The sequence below is a fragment of the Passer domesticus genome, chromosome 6 (genome assembly GCF_036417665.1).
Source record: "Passer domesticus isolate bPasDom1 chromosome 6, bPasDom1.hap1, whole genome shotgun sequence".
Classification (NCBI taxonomy): Eukaryota; Metazoa; Chordata; class Aves; order Passeriformes; family Passeridae; genus Passer; species Passer domesticus.
In genome coordinates, this window is record NC_087479.1 from 56,115,879 (window position 1) to 56,143,767 (window position 27,889).

The 27,889-nt window shown below is 39.0% G+C and overlaps 1 long non-coding RNA gene across 7 annotated transcripts in view; it reads left to right on the forward strand.

Annotated features, from left to right (window-relative positions):
• Positions 1-6,960: 6,960 nt before the first annotated feature.
• LOC135303827 (uncharacterized) overlaps positions 6,961-27,889 on the forward strand; it is a 113,332-nt gene continuing 92,403 nt past the window's right edge. For all 7 annotated transcript variants that reach the window (XR_010365208.1, XR_010365211.1, XR_010365209.1 and 4 more), the window contains exon 1: positions 6,961-7,108. This is a non-coding gene — a long non-coding RNA (uncharacterized LOC135303827). The remainder of the gene's footprint in view (positions 7,109-27,889) is intronic.

Consider the following 27,889-nt stretch of genomic DNA (forward strand, 5'->3'; position numbering starts at 1 on the left):
GTTGTGGAGTCTTCACTTCTTCTTGCTAGGGTCGGGGTTAAATGTGTGAGAGGGTATTTCTTGTTGGGATTCAGAGGTTTATTAGTTCTCATCTGTGTTACAGTCTCACACACTGTGAGTCCCACAGCTCTTCACTCTAACAAACTGAAAAGAGAGTCATATCTCCCTCTCTACAAGGCCTTTTAAGGATAAACTGTCCAATTAAGAAATTACACTTTTTATTAAATTATTTTTACTTTTAACCCAATAACCAACCACCTGTGCCTGCAATGTGGACTTTTTTTATCCAGTTACACCAAACCACCCAAACCCATGGAGAAGAAGAAGAAGAAGAAGAAGGACCAGCCTCCACCCTAAAACTTCCATCTTGCTTTATATATATTACTATATTCTAAAACCTTAAAATCAACGTTTTTCACCCTACACCTCTATTCCAACTCCACACCCACAATCCCAGTTCTGTCATTCCATTTTGGAAGCCTTCTCCATGGCCTCAGGTCAATGCAGTGTTCTCTTGGGGCTCAGTGCCTGCCAGCACAGAAAATCTGAAATTCTCAGCATCCAGGGTTCCAGCAGTGGGTGACACTGTGACACTGGCTGGCCTGGGCTGTGTCCTGAGTGGGACACGGCTGCCAGACCCTGCCCTGGCTGAGGCATTGCTGCCACCGGGTGCTCAGGGATCTCCCTCTCCTTGGGGAAAGGTGTGTGTTTGCCTTGGGCAGTGTGCTCACAGAATCCTCAGAAGAGAAAATGACTTCCAAGGGAAATGTCTTTTTTTTAAAAAAAAAAAAAAAGCAAAAAAAAAAGCTGGATGGATTTCCTTGCTTACTGGTAAAAGCACAGTTCTTGGCAAGCTGGACCTTGTCAAGGCTTTACTTGGAACTTCCAACAGATACTTTGGTTAAAAACCCTTAAATCTTTCCTTTGCTTAACAGCAGCATGCAGTAAGTAAAAAACAAAGAGGAGAATGCGTATTTAAATAATTAAACCTCTTCTTCCAGATGAAAATCTTCACATAACCTACAGAAGTAAGAATACAGCTTATGTTCACTTTATTCTGAGGGAAGCCTGTAACTAATTGGCCTATCTGTAATGTTTTTTGGAGTGATTCCACTATAAATAGACTCTTTATAATTAAACTAACTGGCTGATTTATAGACCTGTAGTTCAGATGCTGCTGCACTTAGGGGATTTTGTTGCATTTCTTTTAATAATGATCATGGTCTTTTCAGCTGGCGAAATTTAACTTCAGCAAATCTTTGGAGATAAAAATTGCTTGCAGGTGTTGCAGAGTAGTAGTTTCAAGGTTTAGCTGGGGTGATAATCTTTTCAATTCATGAAAAAGCTTAGGGAAAACTGATTGAAAAGGCGTGGCCTTTTAAAAAAAATATGTAGTGTATCCTACCTTTAGTATTTTAATGGCTTTCAAAATGCTAATGGACAGAATGTGGTCTGTGGTGTGAGCAATGTGAAGTCAGTGCAGCTCTCACTGCTTCTGTGGAGGGAGTCGCACTGGCTTCTGTGGAATTTGGGTGGGGTTTTGTGCTTGTGAATTTATTTTATAAAGTTATCTGAGAAGTGGAATAAGTACTTGTACGAATAATCGCTGGGTGGAGGATTTTTCTCTCTGGTAATTTACAGTTTTCTTTCTCAGAGTTGTTATGGAGACTTAAATATTGTAATAAGATAAGTAATTTATGAAATATATGTGTTATAAAGAAATAGTTATTGATTGAAGCTTTGGATTAGAAGTGAACTCTGCCTGCTTCTCTGCTTCTTATCTTTTTTTCTTATCCATTTTCTTGCTTGGTTTTTTGGTTTCTATGTTCTTTTAATCAGTTCTCTTTAGGCACCTTGGTGTACAAAATCACTTTTACAGTGACATTTACATTTCAAGCTCTTTTTTTGAAACACTGTTTAGCTGTGGCAGCAAAGATTGCCAGTCACAGACAGAAGGTGGTTGTATTTAACTTCGTGTTTTGCAAATATGAAACTAAAAGTTTTCTTTAAGGACTTAAAGAGGGAATAGTCCTGGGTATTGGAGAAGGTGGTTTCCAGACAGCAGACACAGGAAGTGCTACAGCTGTGCTAATCTGGAAGAACATCACAGCAAACTGTGGCAACGAGCTGGGCTTGAGGATCTTCCAGATTTCCGCAGAAGTTTACCTTTGTCAGTAAAACAACTGACTTAGAGATTCCTCTCGGTGTATTTCAGCGTGCACTGCAACCTCCTGCTTCCTCAGAATGGGAGAAAATCTGTAAATCACGCTGACCTTCAGTATTTTCTTAGAGCATTTGAAACGAACCCAAATGCAGGGGCGCACAGAGGCTGGCGCGATACCCTGATGCAATCCACTTTATTTGCCGTGCTGCTGGATTCCCAGAAACGAAGTAACTCCACGGAAGTCCCCTCACCCCCACGAGCATTCACATATTGCACCGAGGGGGGAACAGCGGCCAGCCTGCCGCTGTCCCTGCCGGCTTGGCGTTCAGCAGGGAGCTGCGGGGCAGCAGCGCCAGGGCTGGGCTGGGCACGGTGCCCAGCGGGGCTTGGCCGAAGGGGGCTCTCATCTCCGGGGGCTCTGAGCAGCAGCTGTGCCGCAGCAGGCTGAGCTCCTGGGAACCGCTCTGAGTTATTCATTCCGTTTCTAGCTCTGTGTCTCATCCGGAGCCCGGGCGAGGAGGGGCACACGCTGCCCGACTGCTCCCTCTTGTGCTGGCTGCCAGGGCTCGGACACACCGCCCTGCCCGGGGCGCTGCTCCCTGCCCGGTTCCGGGGTGGGAATAGACAATTCACTCACTGTACGTTAGTCCTATCAACTATCAACTAATTATTAATTAATTAATAATTATTAACTGTTAATTAATTATTAATCATTATTTATTTATTAATTAATAATCCATTAGTAATAGCATCAGTTAGTAATTAATTAGTTCTATTAATTATTAATTATTAAATATACTTTAGTTCTATTAAATTACATTAACTAATATATACAAGTTATTAATATATCATTAATATTAACAAGTATACATTAGTTATATTACTATCAGTTATAATAGTGATACATAACTGTATAGTTATTAAATAGTTAATTATTAATTGGTTTAATAATTAATTAGTTATTAATCATTAATCAGTATAGTAATTATCTACTATTAATTAGAAATTAATTAGTTTACTTATTTATTATTTATTAGTTATTAAGGTTATTAACATTATTAATTATTAATTATTTATTTATTAGTTATTATTTATTAGTTATTAACGAGTAGACATTAGTTAAATTATTATTAGCTATAATAATTATACATTATTGTATTAGTACATAGTAATTATTAATAGTTATCTTATTTATTAGTTATAGTAATTATTAATAATTAGTTAATTATTATATATTATTAATTACATGTTAATGCCATTATAATTATTGATTATAATGGCAGCTAGGCTGAGTTTATTCTCAGCCGGGTTGCCATTAATAATTTTACACGGAGCCAATGCATCTCAGATTCTCTGGAACAAAACGTTGCTTGCTGCACTTTGTTCTGTACACTGCAGCTGCCACGATTTCCTGAGCCATGAGCCAGCTTGATATACACATACATGCGAACACGATTATTAAAATGAACAGCTTATTGAAAAAACATCACATTTTTAAAAGGAGGGTAAGGTGTGCATACCTGCCTTAGTGTCTTGTTCCTCAGTTAAAGGACCTCCTGTATTCCCAGATACCAGGAACAGCCTCGATGCATCTTGGAAAGGTGATAGTGAGATAATTCAGGCTAAAATGGCTAACAAGAAATTCCTCCTCATGTTTAAGGGCTGTGTGCATTGGATAACTAATGGTTGTAGTACACTTATTCCACTATTGTAAGCATTAGGTGAATCCTTTATCTTTTTAGGATATTTTATTGTAATAACTTTTAGGAGATTTGAAATACCTTAATACTGCATAAAGTATTACTTATAATTTTTATTTTACTACAGGTTATTGAGGTGCACAAGAATTTTTTGGAGCATACTTTACATACTTGGTGTAAAGATGATTTGAGCTTGGGCCCTCTTATATTTGACCTGATAAATATTTGCTACACTTAAGGAATATTTGTGAATATGAGAGACCATATCTGTGTTGCCTTTTTAGACATTACTGGGGTTTTTTATTTTCATAGAGGAACAATTTCCAGGTTATCGTGTCACGCCTTTGCATTTTACTGTTGATAGGACATGTGTATTATGCTAAGATCCATAGTCTTTAAGTACTTTCATGAAAATTAATAGGTTTTTATTTTTATTTAGTTCATATAAGTAGCTTTTAAATATCAGTAGTTTTCAGCAGTGATTTCTGATTAAAAGTCATCAAATGTATTGCCAGTTCCTGTCTGCCCCTCTTCCCCAGATAATGTCAGTTATTTGGAGTGACCCTTATTCTTGAATCCAGGTGTGGTTGCAGTACCTTCCAGAAAACAGAGATGAGGACAGATACAAATACAAAGAGACTGAAAAGCAGTAGAGTGGTACCATAAAAAAAGAACATGTTTTTGGAAGTGTAGGAGAAGTTTTGAAAGTTATATAGCATATCACACACTTCTCAATGGTGAAAATCAAGGCAAAAATAATTGACTTAATTAATATTCTCTCAATGTTCTTTAGTTAAGACTCATAGCTATAAAATAGCTAAGGCTCATAGTTATAAAATTGAGTTTTATAACTAATTTCAAGACTCATATTGTGCTCCTCTGGGCTGGAGGCAGGGCAAGCTGAATATTTCATGACAGTAACACCAGCAGTTAAAGCCATTAAGGAGTAATGCTGGGCAGGAGGCAGTGCACACAGGTGCAGGGGATCCTTTGTGCAGTACTTTTTCACCAGCTAAAGCAGACACTCATTAATACAGCATGTTCTGAAATCTGATGGTGTGTGGTTAACATTTGGATTCCTCATAGCTCAAGAAGTTTGGCAAGTGACAAATAGCATTCTTAAATGCATTCAACAAATTCGTGCAGTGGATTTCTTTCTTAAAAGGTAAAAGGGATACTGCATCCATTTGGTGTCTTTACTGCTGTAAAAATAATGATGAGCAGAAGTTTTTTTGTGTTACCTTGGTAAAAGATCCCCTGGAAGTCAAACACTATTAACTTTAACGAAGTAGCTTTGATGGCAGGGAAGAGACAGCTGATACTACACTTCCTGAACAATAAACCACAGTGACAGATAAAAACAAACATGTGCAAGATAACATATAGCATTTCAGAGAATGGAGCCAGAAACTAATGCAGACTGAAGTGATCTTTGCTTTCTTTTGAAGCCTGTTCCTGCTTTTGAAGCTGTTCTTTCTGAAAATAGTTAAAATTAAGTTCTGATTCTGTGACAAATTTATATCATGCTGTTGAAGTCAGCAAAAGCCAAGAGATGTGCCTCATATTGTCTTGGGCTTCAGTTTTTTGAGATTTGTTTCATTGGGCTTTAAATTATACACCATGACTGATAACTTAATAGGAAGAAGTCTGTTCTTTCATGTGTTTATTCCTTCCTCTATTTCCTGTCCTCTTCCCCGAACTTGCTCACTTTTTGCCCTCAACTCTGCCTGTAATAGAACAGCTGCTCATTATTTTTACCTGAGCTGGAGAACCATTTCATTTTCCAGTTATGTTTTTATACTGAGGACAAACAGACATAATGAACTTGCTATTGTAAATATTAAGGAGGAGAAAATGCTAGTTTTTGTTTCAGGTGATCAGAAACTGTGTGTGTGCTCTCTTAGGACAGGTGGCAGATTCCTTCACTGTCCTGCTGTCTGCAGCCCAGTGGTTAGGCTGTTTTTATGGAAGATCTTTTGAATTCTTTTTTCACTGAGGAATTCTTATTCTTGGGTTTCTTTTGCTTTGGACAACCTGATTACTGTTGGATGAAGCGTGTTGTTTTCACTGGGCTTACTTTCAAGGAAAAGTGAACCACTCATCTCTATCCAACAAGATAACTCAGTCATCTGTAGCCTAGGATAGAGTTTTGGGATGTGAGGAGGAATCTCACCTAGGAGGAAGGTGAAGTTCCAGACCTGCAACAAAGCATTATGATGCTGATCACTGCCCTGTTAAAGTCCTGTTGTAAATTGGACCACACTCTCTGATGTCTCATCGACAGTAATGCTATGACAGGAGTGTATTTCCAGCCCCTTTCCTGCTTTTAAAAATTTTAATAGCAAAGTATTTATTCAGAGAAAAACAGTATGCTAAGGTCAACAGTGTACAAAAGGTTTAAATCCCATGGCCAAAGCTGTTTTCAGATGGGTGATGTATCCTAGAACCTGCAGCATGTGTACTGAACGATGCCCAAATCATGCCTGTATATTACAGTCTTTTTTAGAGCTGATTTCCTCTGCACAGTTGCTGTCAGCCCCTATTTTCATTTGCATGATTCTTGTGAGCTGCTTTTCAAACTGCATCTTTCTCATCCAGACCCCACAGTGAATTTCCTCAGGCTTTACCTTCCCCATGAAGACAGGTGCTTTTAAACCAAGAAGACGAGCAGTTCATTGCTTATATGAATTGCCAATAAGTGCAAAAAGCAGGAGCTGCTTGGAGATTTAAACGTGGCACCTGGGGACATGGTTTAGTGGTGGACTTGACAGTGCTGGGTTGCTGTTGGACTTGATGTTCTCCAAGGTCTTTTTCAGCCTGAATTATTCTGTGATTTATCATTATCACGTGCTCCAAGAGCACCATTCTTCTTTGGGCAGGTGAATAGATGGGCTTGGCTCCTCTGAAGCCAGGAGGGATGGCTGTAAATAATGCAACTGATATGGCAAAAAGTGTACTGGCAAAGTGTGGGCACACAGTGGTGGTGATTGGGAGTGGGGCTGATCCCTAATTGGTCCCTAATGGGCTGCAGCTGTGCAGCACAGGTGAATGCTATTGAAGGTGAGGAGCCATGGAGTGCCCAGGGGTGCTGCCCAACCCCACAGGGAGCAGAGGGCACACAGGGGCACTGCACCAACAGCAGGGCACTGAAGGGGGCTGAAGGACACAGGAGCAGACATTTGCAGCCTTCTGAAGTGCTCTGGTGTTACTCTATGTGGGCAGATGCCTGAAGCCTTCTGATGAGGTAAGGTGTTATTCTGTTTGGAGAATGCTTAAAACCTTCTGAAATTGTGTGGTGGCACTGCATTGTGGCCATCTCAACCCCAATACATTCTTAGGGAAAGGGACCAGCCTTCCTGCTGGGAGCACCACTGCTCTGCCTTTAGGGACAAGGTGATGCACAAAGTGCTGCCCCCACACCACTGTGGGGTTTGTCTTTGGGTGAGTTTGTTAATGATTAATAATTAATTAGTTATTATATATCATTAATTATATGTTAATGTATTTATAATTATTAATTATAACGGCAACTAGGCTGAGTTTATTCTCAGCCTGGTTGCCATTAAAAATTTTACATGGAGCCAATGCATCTCAGATTCTCTGGAACAAAACGTTGCTTGCTGCACTTTGTTCTGTACACTGCAGCTGCCACGATTTCCTGAGCCATGAGCCAGCTTGATATACACATACATGCGAACATGATTATTAAAATGAACAGCTTATTGAAAAAACATCACATTTTTAAAAGGAGGGTAAGGTGTGCATACCTGCCTTAGTGTCTTGTTCCTCAGTTAAAGGACCTTCTGTATTCCCAGATACCAGGAATAGCCTTGATGCATCTTGGAAAGATGATTGTGAGATAATTCAGGCTAAAATGGCTAACAAGAAATTCCTCCTCATGTTTAAGGGCTGTGTGGTGGAAGGGAAGGTGTGAGGAAGAGGGGAAACTTCTGTGCTTTGTGTGTGTGTGTGGTGCTTTTTCCTTAGTCCAGGCTCTTCACAGAGTGGTGAGGATTTGGCCTAGAACTTGGGTTTTACCTGTCTGGTTCTGCTCTGGGAGATGTTTGTAGAGGGTGTTTGAGCTCAGACTGGAAGCTGCAGTAGAATAATTCAGTCAGTTCTGAGCAGTGTTTCTTATCAGCCCTGACTTTGTCCAGCTTCCTGGGGCTTGCACAGAGTTTTTGAATTTTGCACAGTGTGTTGCTTACCAGCCCCACAGAATTAATTTTTCTTTCCTTTTAACTTAGCAAGGGCTTGTTCTGTTATTGACTAGCAGACAGTAACTGAATTTTAACATTGCTTTGGATTATCTTAGAAAACAAGCATTTTATTCAAGTGGAACACCTGATTAGCTATTGTGGAGTACAGAAACTAGTAAGTCTTCCAACCTCTGACTTTTTTTAAAAATCATTGTGTCAAAAATAGACTGATAAGCTTAGTCTCAAGGGGTTAGTGCAGGGAAGAATCCTATATTCTCATTTTGTTTCCCCACCCTTATCAGACTGATCCTTTTCCTGAGTCATTCCGTGTTTCCTTTTCCAGGATGCTTTATATTCAGAATCTTCAGATGTTAGTTGAATCAGTGTTAGATTTCCTGAAATAGATACTTGTACATGCTGCACATTGCTCTAGAAGTCCTGATTTAATTTTATCACATGGAAATCTTACATTCTTTCAGTTCTCATATAGTACCTGAAGTTATTTGTGTGTAAGATTTCCTGTCTCTGCTTTATTTTTGAATGCCAGCTTTCCACAGGGGGCTGCTTTGCGTGTAGGAAGAATTAGTTTTAATTTGGCATGTACTAGATAGGAATACAGCCTGAGATTGCACATGAGCTGTGCCCTCTTGTGTTCATTTGGAAAAGCAACCAAAGTATAAGAAAATAAAGCAAACCTCCTGAAATCGAGTTGGTTGGAGTTGATTCATCTCGGATCCCAGCAAAAATCTCAAACTCTGGAAACACTGCGTTCAGGGATTCCAGAACTTGATGATTTCTCCTCTTCCCAGTGCTGGGCAGCACAAGTTAGATCACTTTGATTTAATTTTAAATGAAGAGAAGGAAAAGTGAAAGAGCAGAAAAGACCAGAGTGCAATTAAAACTAAAAAGAGAAAACATCTTTAAATTCGTAGTTGGGTCATTTTCTTGCCCCAAAAAAGTAACATGCATTAATAGAACTTTTGCAAACAAAACCTTCCTAATTGTACTCTATCAATCTCCTAGAAGGTGATTTGATATGCTCTGTGCTTGCCTAATGAAACTATTTGATCATGTGCAAACATTCTGTTAATTAAATTAATTACGGTAGGCTAAAAAATATGGTTACAAAACCAAAACGCAGGGAATTGTGAGTTCTGCTTGTTTTCATTGGGGCTGTAGATGTTTCTATCCTGTCTCCATTATGTTAAAATCTACACTATAATAGCTATAAACAGCTTGTTGTAATGTTTCTCAAAATTCTGGTTTAGTTTACTCACAGTGAAATACACTGGAATTCCTGGTGTCAATTTTCCAATGCACATTTGGATACTAATGTTATATTGATATGCCTGCTGGGCCCCTTCTTTCATGTTTTTTAGGTTTATTTCCTGTAGAGACCTATGATATATGTAAACTGTGTCTTAGCTTGACCTCTTCTTTCATGTGGAGAATATTTTTTCGTTTGCAGGGATCATTTTGTCCTTTTGGTTTCATCCTTTGAATCATTGCTATCATCATTTTGGAAGCAGCGTTGTTATGTTTAGTGAGCATGATGGTTTTAACTTGTGCTGTTTTTTGGGGTGAGAGAATTATAATTACAACAGACTTTTTTTGAGGCCATTGCTAATTATTGACATAAATGGCTTTATATGTAGCATCTCAGTAAGGTTTTGGTATTACAGGTCAGTTGTTCCCTCCTGGGTCGTGGTGCTGTGGCAGGGAATCAGTGTGGAGCAGGAACAGGGGTTTGCTTCCACTGGAGTGGCTCAAACGGGACTTTAGGTGTCGTTCAAAGTCAGAAACAGCCAATTTGGCTGAGTTTTGTGAACTTTTTGCCGAGTCTAATCTGGGTTTCTTGTCACCCTGACTAATTTCAGTGGTTTTCTTTTGCAGGAAATTGCATTGTGTGCTCGCCTTGTAGGGACTTGGACTCAGATAGGGAATGTGTGTATGAAATGAGATCATACCCTGGCGTGGAATGAATGTTGTTTCACAGCTTGTGTTGATACTCTGCTAAAAACTGAGACACAGCTTGTATAAATTTTGAAGTCTGAGTGAATTGTCAAATACTACAGAAAATCAGATTTTAGTTTACGAGTGATACTTTTGAAGTAAGCAACTAGAAATTTTGGATGCTTTGTAAAATTAAAATATTTATATATACTTGAGAGGTTCAATGTTTAGATTGAGACTGTATATTTGAGCAGTGTTTGTAAAAACACTTTCCCATTTGGAGAACAACTGATGTATCAATGTGTAAAAATCCTTATGCAAGAACAAGAACCCAGAAGGCATCTAAGTGATAATTCACTTTACTAATTGTGCCCAACACAAGAGAAACAGCTGCAGCAAGAAGAGTTTTTAATTGGGTTACCCTTTTTCCTTTATCTTGGTGGGTGTGACTGGTGTAGTCAGGCCAAGTTTGCTTCACATTTATTTGCTTTAATTGTGGGACAGTTTTGCTGTGTCTTATTAAAGTGAGAGCTCATCTTTGAGATTCACTGTGTTTAGTACAATACTGTACAGCTCAAATCCTTAGAAATGATACCTGTAGATCACACGTGCGCTAAAAAAAAGATGACCAAAAATTCCAACAAACTTGAGGTTACTGGTGAAAACAGTCACTGTGATTTAATGTTGAGGACAAATAACTAGTGATCTTTGCTTTTGTAACTGGAGGAAAAAGGTAGTTGAGAGTGTTTGTTTCCTCCCAAAGCCTGGAAACATAAATGTTGTGGAAACACGAGTTCTGTGCAAAACCCAGGCAGTGAAATTAAGCACTGTGCCAAGGACCAGTCTGTGCTGTTTACAGCACCAATTTGTTATTGATTTGAGGCACATTGCCTTGAAAACTGGGGTGATGACAGGCCTCAGGACAGAATTGCAGTTATTTCTGTGTGACCTGTCCACAAGTTGTGTCTCACCTGAGAGCTCAGAACACCCCATTAGCAGTGTGGGAGGGCACCCACCTTCTGTGATTTTCAGGGACAAATTTTCCAGGAGAGGAGGCGTGGTTCCCAAAAATATGTTTACTTCCACTCTTTCCAAAGCTCAGTATTTTTTGTGGAGACATAGGGTTGCTAGTTACAAGGTTTTTTCCTTTGGGCAGATTGGTTTGAATTAGTCTTGCTGCTTGGATCCAGTGTGGACACATGCCAGGACAGTGATGCCTGCCTGTCCCACTCTCATGTTCCTCACCTTGGCTGCTGATTTGATTCTTTTGTTTGAGCTGTTCAATTCCTGCACCTGAACAGCAGATATCCGTGCTACCTGCCAGAATGAGTGGTGTGTTTTTCGTTGTTACTGCCAAGGTGTTTCTGTCTGAGATTGTTAAAGTTTCTAGAAGTAAAGGCAGTGTATTGCTGTCAACAGGAATCCAGACTAAAATGGGATACTACAAGGTATCAGTGTGGAATTGGGGCATTTAGAAAAGAAACTGCAATGTGCTGTGTAAGTCTACTTTTTTGCCTCTTCAGCTGTTTAAAGGTGTGTTAGCTTTGGATAAACTTATTTTTTTCAGGCAGCCAACATTATCTCTCTAAGTTCCCCACATACAGCTAAAATGATCTTATAACCTTTTGCTGTGAACTTCCTGATCCTGTGGATTATAGCACGTAGAATTGCTCTGTAGCTGGGTGAGTAACTAAAACTTCAGCACTGGATGCTGAAGAGACAAAAATGTTGTTTCTGAGAACCAGCATTCAGCTCCTGTGTTAGTCTGTAAAATGAAAATCACTGGCACTGTGGTCAGATAACAATATCGAGGCTGTGACTTGAAATGTAGCAACATTGCAAGACCTTGAGAAAGGCTACATTGGGAATGGGAGCTGAGGAATGCCATTGCACAGCGCAGGTTTTCATGGGCAGAGTTTTGTCAAGTTTAGGCGTTGAAATGAATTTTTTGCTACCTGAAAAAGCTTTTGTTTGCCTGTGGGTTATAGTTAGTCAGTAAATTCAAGTCAAATTCTTTATAAAGTAGAGGAAAAAGAAACATGGGCTTACTTGTGGAATATTACCAAAGACATGGGAAAACACTTTGGTAGTTTGGGGCTGAACTTTAGTGACCCTGCAGTCCATATATCCTTTAACAATGTGTGTGCTTTGTGCATATAGATCACTGTAGAACTGATACTCAACATCCTCATGTGGCTTTAGTAGAAGCCCCAAGGGTCCTTTTACTCTGCTCTGAGATAACTTGTTCACTGCTCTAGAGCTGAGGGTTGGTTTGTTTGCTTTGTCTTGTAGGGAGAAAATCATATGCTGCAATGTTTTGCCTTGTCATTTTGAGGTTTTAACGTATTCTCAGTCTGCCCAGAGTTCTTGATCCATCTGAGGGTGAATATAGAATGTAGAAGGAGTTGCTCCAGTGACGCCTTGTCCCTCTGTAATTTCTAAGTCAACATTGGTTATGGTTGGCTTTCTCTGTCAGTGATACAGATGTGATCCTTCAGAGTAAACAAACAAACAAAAAAGATAAGATGAGACCATTTACATCTCTTTTCTGCTCTCTGAAAAGGTGTAAATGTCTGTGTGTTCTCAGGAGCAAAACTGCAAACCCCAGCACATGTGCTGCTTTAGTCTGGCTGTTCTCCAGGCTGCATGCACCTCTTGATGTTTTGAACTCTGCAGAAGCTGGAATTGCACATTTGTGTGCCACAAGCTCCCATCTCTGTGCTAGTCTGGGGCATTTTGGGGTGGCTGAATCCCAGAGAAGGATCTGTCTGGGGTGCTCTGGGAGCTCCTGGGTGGTCAGGCTCCCACAAAATACAGAGGTCAGCACCACTGGCTTTTGAAACACAAATTAAGGAGCTGGCAAGCAACTTCTGATATCAAGCACAGTAGCTGGAGCCAGTGCCCTAAAAGTGGAACTTACCACTGCAGCTTGTTCTGCAGCTTGGCAGGAGTGTGAGCTTCTAGATCTGGCTGCTGAGTCCAAGTTTACATGGTTACTGCTTTAGTACCCAACTTTAGCACGTCTTTTATGGGATATAATGGTAATCCTGCTCCTAGTGTGCTACTGGTTTATCCTCTTTTCATATGTAGGTCTGTAAGAAATCAAAACATGTACATTGGTGTTAGCAGCAGCTTTCTTTTTGCCTGCATACCCAGATTTGATTTATCATCTTGATGTTGTCAGCATCTGACTCTAATTAACTGGATAAATGAAGCTGAGATCTTGACTGAATTAGCAGTTGAAGAATGCATCTTACCAGAAGCAGATGGAGAGAAAAAGCAGTGTATTTAGTTTATGGCCATTCCCCTGGTTTATGGCCATTTCCTATTTTTAAGGGAAAAAGTTCTGCCAAATCAATTCTTGTCAAATGCTAATTAAATTATAGTGATGATTAATCCTGATGTAAATACATTATTTCAGTGTTTAGGAGAGTTATAAATAGTTTAAAGACTTAAGAGACATTGTGAATACATACTTAATCTGGAGTGCATTTGGGAGAGAGAAAATGCCAATTAGATAATTCAGTGACAGTTTATACAGTTTAATTTATCCTTTGTAAATAATGTATGTTATTATTAGCCTCTGTTGTCGATAGAACTCAGCTAAATCTTTTTGTTGGTAAAAGAATTCCTTATAGTGACATTTATACTGTCCTCTTTAACATCTTTCTTTTCTTACTAGAAATCTTAGAGTTTAAAAAAAAAAAAAAGGAGAAAAAGAAAAGGCAAGTGCTGTCATTTCTAGGCTGTGGAAAAAGAAAGTGAAGCAGAAAGGCATTCCCTAGGGTCACTGAACAGGCTGAGAACAAAATCCATGTCTGCTAGCTAGCTCCATATGGTGCCTTAAATGCTGTGGAAGGAATATCCTTCCATGGTACTTCCTATGGCATATGTTAAAAAAAAGGTGGGCAAGAAGTGTCAGTGGTTACATTACCCTGTGTCTAGTCTGGACATTGATGAGATCCTGGAAAATGTGAATATATTATGTTGTGACTTGAAAAGAAAAATCCCAAGTGCTGCTTTCAGACTATTTTATCTGCTGCGAGGAGGGGTCAGCCCCTTACTCAGCCCTGGTGAAAAGATATCCTCCAAGAGGTGAGGAGCTGTTAACACTGTTCCTGTGCTGCACAACTTGTTTTTCTCCAGCCAGACTCTCTGGTCACCAGTCAGTGCTCCTCAGGAATGTGTTTGGAGGCAACCCTCAGGGAAAGCTCCATTTGGGTTCCAGATTGATGAGGCAAAGCAGCAGACCTTAGCATTTCCTTAGTCCATCACAATGGCGCCTGCAACACCTCAGTTCACCACTGTGCTGGCAGATGGAGAAAACAAAGCTGGAGCTTAATTTATTGGTAGTGGAGAGAAGAGATCTCTGCTCCTTCATCTGCAGTGCTCTATGAATTATATGCTTATGCAAGGTGAAATGCTGAATTTTTCTATGCGCTGTAATTTATGATGCAGTTGCTACTAACAGACAAGGAAGATTTGCCAATTTTCAGTCGTGCACCTTCCATATACAAGCTGGGAATAAATGTTTTTTGGCTTTTGTGGCAAGGATCAAATTCATCTGGAAATTAAATGTAAGATAATGTTATGCAGCACTCAAATGCGTAGACTCTTGGAAAAGAAAAAAAAGTTTGTGTTTCTTGTCACAATAAACAAATGGCTTGCCATTAGAAGTAGAGTTGTTTCTAATAAACAAACAAAACAGTTCTGGGAATAAAAGTAAAAAATCCTGCCTGTGCCATCCTATTGGACAAATAGTGAGTGTGTGGAGGTGACAGCCAGTGCAGGGAACACCCCAGCACCCCCTCATGGATTTGCCTCAATTACTCAGGCCACAGCACTTTGTCACTGGTGGAACATTCTACAATGTTTTCCTAGGTGAAAGGGTAATTATTTGGCTGTTCTTAATTTCTTAATATCGGCTCCAAATACTAGGGTAAAGGATTATTCTAAACAGAGGATTGTGCCAGTGGCAGATCAGCTGTGTGGAAGATGCAGAGATTTTGCTGCTGATCAGAAAAGCTGTTAGTGTAAAGACAAAGGTCAGCTTGGAATCTGGATGCTGTTGAGTGACATTTAAGGAAAAATGAAAACTGAAATGAAGCTCTGTGCTGGTATAACCTGGTACAAGTGTAACTTCAGGTTGCTGTTGTAGCTAATCATTTTGGTCATTCAAGTTTTATAAAAGAAACATCCAAGAGCCTGATCCAATTTCTGTGTAAATCAAAGAATTTCATACTTTGAGAGTTTGGATTGCACCTTGAAAGTCCTCAGACAAAAGCAGACTTTAGTAAAGATACATTCAGTCATTTATGGTGTCTGTACTGTTGCTGTTTTCAGAAAGAGACTGATCAATCTGTTGTTGTTCTATATTTTTTGGGTGTTTGTGGTTTCTTTGTCTTATGTTTTTTAATGACAGTGCTGACTTTCAAAAGTGAAATAGCAGACATTTTGCTTTAAAAACCAGCAATACAAACACCCACAAGGAGTTTTTATGAATTCCTTGACCTATAATAATTTCCTTAACTTGCTATGGATGTTGTACATTCTGCAAGTGGCACTTGTGTTTCCATCAAAGTATGAACTGATCAGGGGAATTTTGGGGAGGGGGTTTCAGTTGGGGTAGAGTTAATTTTCTTTGCAGTGGCTGGTGTGGGGCTGTGTTTGGATTTGTGCTGAACACAGGGTTGATAATGCATGTTGTTGTTGTTGTTGTTGTTGTTGCACAGAGCCAAGGCCTTCTCTGCTTTTTGTGAGCTCTGCTGCTGAGGGAGCTGGGGTGCCTGGCAGGGTGGGAGGGGACACAGCCAGGACAGGTGACCCCACTGACCAAAGGCACTTTCCAGACCATGCGGTGTCATGGGAAGTGGGGGAAGAAGGAGGAAAAGGGGAACATTTGGAGTGATAGTGTTTGTCCTTCCCAAGCCACCATTCCCTGTGATGGGGCCCTGCTCTCCTGGAGAAGGCTGAACTCCTGCCTGCCCGTGGGAAGCAGGGATTTCATTCCATTTTTTCCTTCTGTGTGTGTGGATTTTGCTTTCCCTACTAAGCTGTCCTTATCTCAACCCATGAGTTTTCTATTTTTTATTCTTCCCATTCTCTCCCTGAGCCCACTGGTGGGGAAGTGAACATGGGCCTGCCTGGAGCTTGGTTGCTGGTTGGGGTTAAACCATGAGAGGTGGAAAGACTTAAAATATTTTGGGTGTTTTTTAATCTAGTATGTCTGAAAAATCAGATGGGCCACTTTATTCAAGTAATATATTTCAAAAAGGTCTGGGAAACCAAATGCTTTTAATATTGAGCTAAACTGCAATGTAAAGTACATGAGATGGTATTGTGGCTTGTCTAGAAAGACAGCAGGTTCACTGTGTTCTTTTTGACTTTTAAAACCAAGATTACTCCTGGAGTACACTTCCCATTAGCCTGCTCACCAAGAGGGTTCTGATGGTGCAGCCTTTTTTGTTTTGATGAAGAAAATCTGTGTTACGTGAGCTGACTTGTACTTTACAGATAAAAAACGTGGAAAGACTTGGTTTGCATTTGGCCAAATGTCTGGAGCATGATTTGTAGATCACTTGTATGGTGGACAGCAGTATTCACACCTTGCATGTACAGAGCACTCCGCTCTTAAAACCCTTTGGTACATGGACAAACTGCAAGGGTTTGTTTGAGTTTTCTTATATGAAATGTTTTTGAACTGCGACAACTATAAAATTTACTGAGTGGAACACAGAGAATTGCTCATCCATTTCAATTCCTGAGCTCAGTTTATGTTTGCATCAGATTAAATCATGAGTAACTTGGCTAAGACTGAACATCCAAAGTGGAATAAACAAAGCTTTCAAAAACCTAGAATTGAAGGGACAGTCTCATGCTTGGAGTAAAGTTATTTACTAGGTTATTCACCTGAAGAATATTTCAATTTGCTGTTGTTGCTTGTTTTTTGTCTTCTGAGATCTGACCATAAGCTGAAATCACAACCCTTGCTGGTAGCTGGCATAAAGGAATTTGTTTTCAGGTTGATGCAATATGATAAATAAACTTCTATTCAGTTTTTCTTGAGATGTTTGCCTTCCTGCGCGGGGTGAGCTGAGGAATCTTGCCTTCGCATACTATGGGTTTTTTGGTTTAGTGACAGATTTATAGTAATAAACTTGAGAGGCCTGTATGGGAGATAGTGGCAGAGGAAGTGAAAGATATATGAAAAGCAATATTTGATTTTAAAACCGTGGCATTGCTTCCTCATCTGATGAAGAATGCAATGAAAAGCATTAAGAAGCTGCTGCCTCCTCAAGGTTTGGAAGAGAATCCAAGGGGCTTTGCCCTCCTGTGAAGTTATCTGAGGAGTTTATTTTCTAAAATATCCAAATTCTGTGTGGTAGGGTAGGAAAAAAATTTTTTTTCTGCAGAAGGGGAATTGACTGCAAAAAGGTCAATTTCTTCATTTGTATACAATTTTTTGCAGTGTTTTTGTTTATGCTGTTTGGGGATTTTAAAAGAAATTACATTATTTTAATTCCAAAATGTCTCAGTAAGTGCTCAGCACATCTCGGTGCTCAAGGTTTCATCAGGCTTAGCCGTTTGCTGACTGCCAATAAAAAAATCACAGGGGGTTGGCATGGTTATTGACAGTGCCTTTTGCACTGTGAGCACAGAAATACCAAACTGGGCATTGCCCTTCCTTCTGTCTGACTGGAAAAATCATCTGGGAACTGACATGAAACAACAAACCAGGTGTCAAACTGGAGCTCAACCCACAGCCTCACTCACCTGAAATGCTTCTGCTGGTTCTGAAACAGCTGCCAAACATAATGTAGGTGATGGCTTGAGAGGATATAACGCATATGGCAATTGCATCGATTTCTGTTGCAGTTATACTAAATTTATTATATGGGGGGGAAAAAGAGTATTTGACTTGTGTTTTGCTGCACTAGATGCAGTTAAAGAGAAAATCATGGCAGTCTGATACCACATGTGCAAGAAGTCCAGCAGGTCACCTTGATTTCTGGTGGGACAAACAATTCAAGACAGAAACACAGCTGAGGAAGGGATAAGTTGGGAATTCTGCATTTAGGTGCTTTAAGTGCTGGAAGGAATAGTAATTTACTTATGTATTTATAATAATGTGTATATATATTTATAATAATATATTTTAATTTACATTTATTATAATAGATTTATTTTTATTTATGTTTATAGTAATATGTTTAAATTTATTTATGTATTATGCAAGGCTTAGGCACATTAATGCAGTTCTAGAATTCCACAGAAGGGATGCTGCCTTCCAAGCAGCTTGGCTTTCAGGAATGTTTCACTTTGGCACAGCTGGAAGTGTCTCAAGGAGCACTGGTGACATGTTCTTGACCAGCAAGCCTCCCTGTGAGAAGTTATTTTTTCACCTCCTGGCATAAGTCAGCTGCATGAAGTGTTAATGGTCAGAAATTACTTTTATTAGGCTGAAAACAAATGCCAGGGCAGTCACAAAGGGTTGGTTTAAAAGCTTGCACTCCACAAATGGTTTTTGTTTTGAATGTAACAACTGCAGGTTGTTTTTTTTTTGAAGGCTATTGTTTGATCATACTGCTCATTTGTGATCATAACACTCTATTCCCATGAAACAAAATGAGGAGAAGATGTTCCCACAGAACAGGATATATAATGCTTGGAAAAATATTCCTTTCAGGTAGGCAGAAATTATTCAGATTGATTCAAATGAGTGAAAAGAATACCAGGAACCTGTACAAAACCACCACAGATGCAGAGCTGTTATTCTGTTCACTCAGCCTGATGAATTTGCTCTTTGCAAATTATTTTGAGTGCATCAAAGAGCATAAATAAACCATATTTTAACGGAAATTTCAATTATCAGCCTGGAAAAACGTATCAGAGGCGCTGCATTGCTAATCCTTACAGCACAAAGGCATGTTTAAAGAGTGAGAAATTCAGTTCTTGACTAGGGTGCTGTCAGAGATGTTTGGATTTTCAGATACCAGTGGGACCCTTCTGCTCAAGTGGCTTGACCTGTGTTATTTGGAACAGGCATTTTTGATTAATAAATCACTGTGGAGCTTGTAATTCCTGCTTGAGCTATAGCAGCTCTATTTGGAAAAAAAAAAAAAGTCTGTTTCTGAAAGAAATATTTCTGGTGCTGAAGAATCCTGAGTATATGGTGCCAACAATTAATCACTGCTGCTGTTATTCTTCTCTTTTTTAGCCAGTTTTCCTGGCTTTGGCTTTTGGAGATTGCATCCTGATTAGGTCTTTTGTTTCTGGATTCAAGATCCATAGCTTATTTGAAGATTTTTCCTTGTGCAAGTCTCTGCGGATCTCTGATGAATTCTCTTCCTCAGTGCCAGCTGAGAGAGCACATTGATTAGAGCCCTTCCAGCCTTGTGGGCTGGACTCATCTTTCCCACAGTGGATAACTTACCGGGAGCTTCTTCTGGGCTTTTATAATGCAATATCTGCTCAAGCAGCACTGTACAAGGGGTAGTTTCAGTTCTTTGCATTGATTCACTTTCATCACTGCATCTCTTCAGGATTTTTGCTGTTTGTATAAAAGAAGTTTTGCACTAAGAATTAATTTTCTGGTTTTTACTAATCATTACCTCCAAATAATGTAATTATTTGTGGGGTTTTTAGGCTGTGGATGAGGCTGCCATCTTAAAAGTGATCTGCATCTTATATTACCAAATTAGCATTTAAGTGGATTAGCTGGCTTTTGTAACTGATATGGCCCGAGCCAATGACTTCTGTTACAGTGATATTAAATATATTGCTACCAGTGATATTATATCTAATAATTTTCATTGATATAAAAATAGCAGCAGCAGTCACTGATGAAAATAGCAGCACCCAAAGTCATTCAGTCTACTAAAATATCCCCCATAAATAATTCCACATTATCATATTTTTTGTGATCTCTCTTCCCTGGTTCTCAGCCTCTGTGGTGAATTTTTGTGTAGTGACAAATGTCACTATGGAAATGCCATGCTTTAAAGAAAATGCCGTGCAGTCACATTTGTTACAGACCATGGTGAGTGTCAGCCCTGTTACCTTTTCAGTATTTTAAACAGTTTGCCAAGCTCTGCTTTCCTCATAACTGTGTTGGTTATTTTAATTCTCCTGCTGTGCTTTATTCCTCTGTGCACCTTGTCATGATTTAGCTTTGCACTGATGTTTTTCTGACTAACCTGTGATGCCTTAGAGTGGCTGCCTGAAACAGAGGCTAGACAAAATTAAGAGAATAAAAGTGGGTATTTATTGAATGCTCTTAATAGCTTCACCTTGGGCAGTCTAAAGCCTCTGAGGTGGACGACAGTCATGAGTTTTTCATACAGTTACAAGTGTTTGGTCCAATAACCTATCAGAGGCTAATGCTCCAATTACACTTTCAGGTAATGGAGTAATTTACTCCAAGCCTGTCCCCCCCAGTTCACTGCTGTTTACATTTCTAGGAGCCTGAGACAATGAGTTGTCCCTGAGTTTCAGGCCAAGAGAGGAAAGGTTCTGTCTGAATAAAAAGGGAGAACAGCAGCTGACAGGCCATGGAGTTTAGAGTTTTACACTAAAGCAGTACAGGATCTGAAAAATAGAAAAGCTAAAGGCATCACCTGTAGTTAATTGAATAATTTGTTATTCACCATTTAAGGTTCACATGTTGCCTAGAGTGTGGTAGTGCAGAAAACACTTCCCCTTCATGATAAGGGAGTAGTATTTAATTTCTTTCCACTCCATCGATGGTTGTGGGAACTTAAGGGTTGGAAAAGAAAACCGGGGCAAGGAAATGCAAAACCAAACCAGAGCCAAAGGATTGAGCCTTCAAGAAAAGCTATATCTGTATTAGTAAATGTGGCTGCAATTCCCTTCATGTGGCTCATGACCTGAACTAAATGTTAATACACTGAGGTGTGGTGGTGTTTGGCCTTCCCAGAGAGGCTGCGGCTCCTGGGGTCTCTGCTGATAATTTTGTGTGCTGGGCTCTGAATTGACCCACACTGCCTTGAGAGAACAGGCTTGTGGCATGTATTAAATGTTAAATATTAAATATCCTGGCAGATATATTGGGCTGGGGCATTCAGAAGGGAGTTGCTTCAAAGTCCAGGTATGAGTTCACCAGTTCTGCTGTGCTCTGTGAGGGGCATTGTATTACCAAATATACCAAGTGTGTTTGGATCCTTCCGAATTCTGTACATTAAAAAAAAACCAAAAAACCCCAACTTTTTCTGTGCTTTAGTCAAGTTCAAATGTTCTGAGAACAAACTTTGGCTTGAAATACCTCTCTGCTAATTCTTTTACTGGATGAGAGTGGTCATGGCATTTTCTGCAGTCCCATACTGAAACAAATTTTCTTATGGAAGTTGAGGTACGCTCTGAATAATTCATGAGCTGATAATTTATTTATGACAGTTATGGTTTCATTAAAAATGGCACTACCTGCTGGGCAGCACAACTATGCTTTTAACAGTTTTTATCAGGCTGTTAAAATTACACAGATGATGAATATTTCAATAGTGAGAGAGAGCAAAGCATTTAACAAACTACATCGCTTCGAGAATCTTACGCTGCCTAAAATGGCAATGCATATTAATTTGTGTAAATAACTAAAACTGCTTATTAAGAAGAGGAAATTGAAGTTTCCGAAAGCAATTTCAGCAAGTCAGAAAGGTGAGTTTTTTGAAAAGCCAAATCAGTGTTAAGAGATCATTTTAGTTCTGCACTGGATGTAACAAAATGAGTTTCAAAGGAGCAGATCCAGCCAGAGGGAAAACTAAATATCTTAAGGATGTTTAAGTTATTCTTCCCTCTAACCACAATCAATAGTGTGATTAGTGTACACTGGTAAAAATGATGGGCTATAGATATGGATGGCCTATTTGTTATTCATTGAATATGATTGGATTTGTGAGTATTGGTTGTAATTATAGCATGGATTTTTGTTCATGAATTTGCTTAGTGTAGTTTTAAGGATTTCCACTTGGTGGAGCTTTATGATTGAATTTTTAATATATAAAATTCTAGATATTTGTGATTCAGACTTAACTTCTCCAGTGAAAAATAAACTTGAGAAAATGAAGTGAAGAGTAAATGTTAGGTATTTATTGTTCCCTTTCACTTGGATCAAACAATGATGTTTTTTTACAAGGTATCATTATGCTATTTGAGACATCATTTAATACAATTAGCTTTAATAATTTGAAAACAGGGTGGCATAATAGCTCTAATAGGTACTGATATGTATATTCTTTTCACAAGTTAATGTTTCCCCTCTGTAAAAATGTGCATAGGTATACATACATATATATTTTAAAAAACCCTCCATCATTCTTAGTTAAACTAGTGAAATAGTGTAAAATTATCTTTTATTCTTACTGTATAGGGGTTTATTAAATGCTGCAGGATCCTAAAGAATTTCAGAAATTACCTTCTCAGAATAAAATACCTTAAAAGACTTCAAAATAGAATGTAAGGAGGGACAATGCATAAGGTTTCTGTCCCTGGAAGGACTCAGAATTAGACTGGACATGCCAGAGGACAGGACCAAGTATCTTTTGGAAACCCCTTTCAAGCTAAATTATTCTGTGATTCTGTAAAGAAAACATTTACCTGGGAATTGTGATAACAGGCACACAGCCACCAACTTGATGGCCTCAGGTTTTTTTTCTTGGGTGGTCAATTTGTTATGTGGCAGATTTTGGAACAAGCAGCATTTGATAGCATTGAGGATAATTCAGTTTATAAACGAGGAGAGGGCTGTCTCCTGGGAGCAATTAATATGCAGTGTGTGATGGCATTGCTTTACCCCTCACCAAAATAGATCTGCATAAAATGTAGCAACATTTCAGCAGCCATGGCAGCTAATGAACAAGGTCTGAACACACCTCTGCAACCTGCACCAGAACTGCTGTGGGAGATTTCAGTTCCCCCTTACGTGCATTAAAGATCATTTGAAGAGAAAGTTGCTGCTTGCATCTTTCCACCCCTGGCTTCCCATCAATTGTTCCCATTTTTTGAGGGATAAATCCACTCCTTGTGGTACTGATGCAGCCTAACCTCTGATTTCCCAGGCTTCCGAGTTGTTACCTTGTCTTCTCAGAGTTTAATATCATTTTTCCCAGATAGTGTCTTTGATTATTTTTAATATTTGCTGCATATAAAAAAAACTTACTTTTTTTCACCATGACTCACCAGCAAAAGGACAAAGGAAATTTAATGCTCTGCAATACATAGGTATAAATCTGACAAGATATTCTCTTTGTTTTCCTTTGCCCTGTTTGTCTCTAAGGCGGTCAAAATTTACATGTATATATCCAAGAATTTTAATGAAAAACCCCAACAAACCAAGCAAAATCACCCCAACAAACACCCCTCAAACTCCAACCAAACCAAAAACCAGAAATAAACAAGTTGGGGTTGTTCTTGTCTTAATCTTTCAAAATTAATGGCTTCTGTTTCCAAATATTCTTGCCTTTAAAATCTGAAGTAATATCTTGGGGAGGAGGGCTAATAATTGTATGCGTGTGTGTATATATATATATACACACACACATACATATATACATATATATATATAATTTTCCTCCTCCTTTTTTCCCTCCTTTCCCGGGTGATGCAGCCCTATTTTTCTGGGAATGGCTGAACACCTCTCTGCCCCGGGAATGAAAAATGTGTTTTTTGTTTTAATTTCCTTGTGGGTGTCCCCTTCCCCTCCATTCTTTTCCTGTTCCTTCCCTGCTCCAAATGAATTTTTAACATTTTTCCTTTTATCCTGCTTTCCAACTTTACCAGTCCAGGTTGCAGTAAAAGAAAAAAGTGCAAGTGGAAGAGCTGACGGAGGGGATCCAGAGGGAAGATATTTAGAGGAATAAATAGCTTTTGAAGCTAAACTTGTGTTTATAAAATACAGCTCTATAGGACCATCACATGTACGTTTTTGTGTGTTATGTATGCCTGTACGTAATCATCTAGCTTAAGAGAAATAACTTCTGAATGTTGCTGCTAAAAGCTGTTGCTAGGGTGATCTGTGGGAGATAGAAACACCTTTCCAATCTTTCTCTGTTCCCCTCATGCTCCTGAAGATACACCAGTGAGATTCTTCCCCAGGCATGGTTGATGTGGTTGAAGTGCAGGTAGTTTCATTAACTGCATAAATAGGGACTGGTTTGTCCTAAATTTTTAATATTTTAGTGTAGTGAGTTGACTTCAGTCTCCTCCATGGCTGACTCTTTTTCCTCCTCACCAGAAATTCAATTAAGGCAAACCCAGGACAATTAGAAATAATTGAGGTATCGAGTACTGTTCAAGGGACAAATTAATGTATCATACCAAGCAGTTTCCCAATAACTTTTGAAATTTTTTTCAGCTACTGAATTGTGAACTGAGAATAACCAAAGAAAGGTGTTTGCCAAGAGATGTTTCTTCTTAGCTGCCCCGTTTTCCAAGCTGGTATTGAACTACTGGCATTATTCCCTATGAAAGCAGAGTAGAATCCCCAGGTTCTGGAGTTTGACCTTCTGTGATGCCCTAAGGCTACATTTTTAAATTAAATATTAAATTTTAATTAAAGCAACATTTTACAGGTGGGACAGAGTAACAACAGAGTTCAAGCAAAGTCTGGGGACCTGTGTGATCCTCACAGACATGGGCTGTGATCAGAGAAGCAGATTATTTTGAGTATTTACTTAATGCAGATACTGTATAATACAATATAACTGTACAAATACTGTGAGCATTCTCTCAGTGAAGGTGGCTGGGGAGCTACTACCTCCTGCTGATTTCACTGTGGCATTGAAGTGGGATCTTGCAGAAAAAAACCTCACTAGATGAGATGTGCATCCTTGCTTTTGTGCAGTCTGATATTTGGGGTCTGGTCTTTCCCCTGAGATATGCATAACCTGGGCAATCGTGAGGAAGTGGTTCTGTGTGTGAATGGGGCTTTACTGCCAGTCTTCAATGTTTTGGGGTTTTAATCCAAATCATTAGATACATATGAAATTATAAAACTAATACCACTGTTTTGGGTTTAACTTTTCCTGTTTTGTAGGCTTTTGTTGTGTGTTCACAATTCAAAGATGAGCCCTGATGATCTATGTACCTGTGCTGGTTTTGGCTGGAATGGAGTTAATTTTCTTCACAGTGGCTTGTTTGGGGCTGTATTTTGGATTTGTACTGGGAATATTTTGATAATACTGGGGGATTTTTGTATTGCTGAGCAGAGTTTACACAAAGTCAAGACCTCTTCTCCCTCTTACCCACCCCACCAGTGAGGGGCTGAGGGAGCACAAGGAGTCAGGAGGGGGCATGGCCAGGACTGCTGACCCCAAACAAATCTGGTTGTTCCAGATCTTATGGCCTCATGCTCAGCATATGAAGTGAGGGGAAGAAAAAGGAAATGTGTGTGGGGAAATTCAGAGTGATGGCATTTGTCTTCCCAAGTCACCCTTAGGGGTGATGGAGCCCTGGTTTTCTGGGAATGGTTGATTCTCAATGCCCCTGGGAATGGCAAATGTGTTATTTTAATTTCCTTGTGGGTGTGGCTTTTGCTTCACCTATAAAACTGTGTTTATCTCAGCCCTTGGTTTTTCTCATCCACACTCTTAATTCTCTCCCCATCCCACCAAGGGGGGAGTCAGCAAGTGACTCCCTGGAGCTGGGTGGTTTGAAGTAAAATCACAACTCCCTGAGTGTATGAAAATGAAGATGACACCTCTACCTCTGTTCCATGACTTACCCTGCTTTTTTCCCCCCAGTCCCAGACCTTTCCCCATTCCTTTTTGGTTTTTTGGGCGGCTTTTTTTTTGGTAATTCCAACTTTGTTGATGGGAAAGAGTTGGGGTGTTGCACTTGGGCTGTACCTGTGCCTTGCCAGTGCTGCTGCAGTCCTTGGTCAGGAGGCAGAGCGGGATGGATGCTGATAGCTGTGCCTGGACTTGGTGTATTTATTTCTAAGCAGAAAACTGCTGTGCCAGGACCTGTTGCCTACAGCTGCTACCTCAAAAACCCACACCCAGCCATAACACTCTGTGAAATGCCCCGAAATTGGTGTCCCTGCCTGGGAATGGGGATATTTGTGAGGAGCTGCAGTGCAGTGTTTGGTGTGAAGGCAGAAGCTCCAGCGTGGCAGGGGGCTCAGCAGGGACAAAGGCAGGCTGGCAGTGCCACGAGCTGGGCTTTAGCCTGCCTTGGGCAGAGCAGAAGCTGGGCTGCAGGGACACAGCAGGACAAGGTTTTAATCTGGAAAGACAAATCTCAGTGCTGGAGTTAATTCTGCAGAATGCTGTGTGGGGTCACACCTGTAAATCATTCCTCATGAGGAATGGTTTACAGGCTTAAACAGGGGCTGGGAGCACAGGTAAGAGCACCTGGAGCTGAAGCTTGAGAAATGCCAAGCTCTGGTTCTGGTGGACTGATAGGTTATGTTATGCATATACACTGTATACTGTATGTTATATATACACATACTATCCTATATGGGGTTTATATATATAAATGATATGGTTTTTACATATAAAAACTATGAGTTTTATATTTAAAAACTATATAATCTATATAAATGAAGTGTTTTTATATACATGGGTTTATATGTAAATATAAAAATATATTTATATATTAGAAATATATAAAACCTATATATGAGGTTTTATATATAGGAACCATGTTTTTAGATATGTAAATGATAATTATATATACTATATGTTTTTTTATTTATTATATGTTTTGATAGATATATTTTTATGTATGTACTGCTTTTATACATACTGTGCTTTTATACATACGCTGTATATTTGTTATATATATACTATGTTTTTTATAGAAAGTGTTTTTATAGATACTATTTTTTTACCTATACAATGTTTTTTATGTATGCATACTATGTTTTTTATCTATATACTATATGGTTTTTATCTATATAAAACCTGTATATCTTTTTATCTATATAGTATAAATCTATAAAAAACATATAACTATATATACTATATCTATACACTTTATAGTATCTGTATACTATATTTATATACTTCTACAGGTACTATATGTACTATATGTTTTTATAGATATTCACTGTTTTTTATAGACTATATGTTTTTATATGTACTATGTTTCTATGTATGCATACTATGTTTTTGTTTACTCACTATATGCTTTTTATATATACATACCACATGGTTTATAGATATATTCCTATATTTTATATATATATTATTATATGGTTTTAAAATATATATATTTTATATATAAACACTCTGTGTGTTTTTTGTATGTATACATATACACACTGTAGGCTAGCCCCAGTTACCAAACATGCAGGTGTGCTGTTTGCTTAACACAGAGGCTGTGTTTGTTGTTCACTTATTTTGTTCATTATTTTATGTTCATTCTTCAAATGAAGAATTGCCATAGCAACTATGCAGGTTTTTGGTGTTCTGAAGGTCGATTATTTAGCTGTGATATGAAAACTTAAGAGTGTCTTTGCTCTTCAGGTAATGGAGCAAAATTCCTGCAAAGAAAATTGCTGCCGTGTTTTTATATTGTTTTCCTGCACAGTCGTATCTTGACTTTTCTTTAATTTCCTAGTTTGTTTCATATATAACTCTTTGCTTGTTTTACTGTTAAGGTTACTTTTAATCAGCCAGTTAGGAAAGGAGTCAGAATCTGGGATTTTTTGCTGGTGCTCCATTGGTATCAGCTGCAGCTAATGAGCTCTGAAATATTTAAAGAAAAATATGCATCTGAAAGGTGAAATTGGTTATTAAGAATTGCAGAAATTAACAGGAGCCACATCATAAATCAGCTTTTTTCATAAAATGCCCTAATATTTTGGACAGCATTTACTTTCTTGTGTTACTGCAGTTTCACTGTTTATCAGAAGC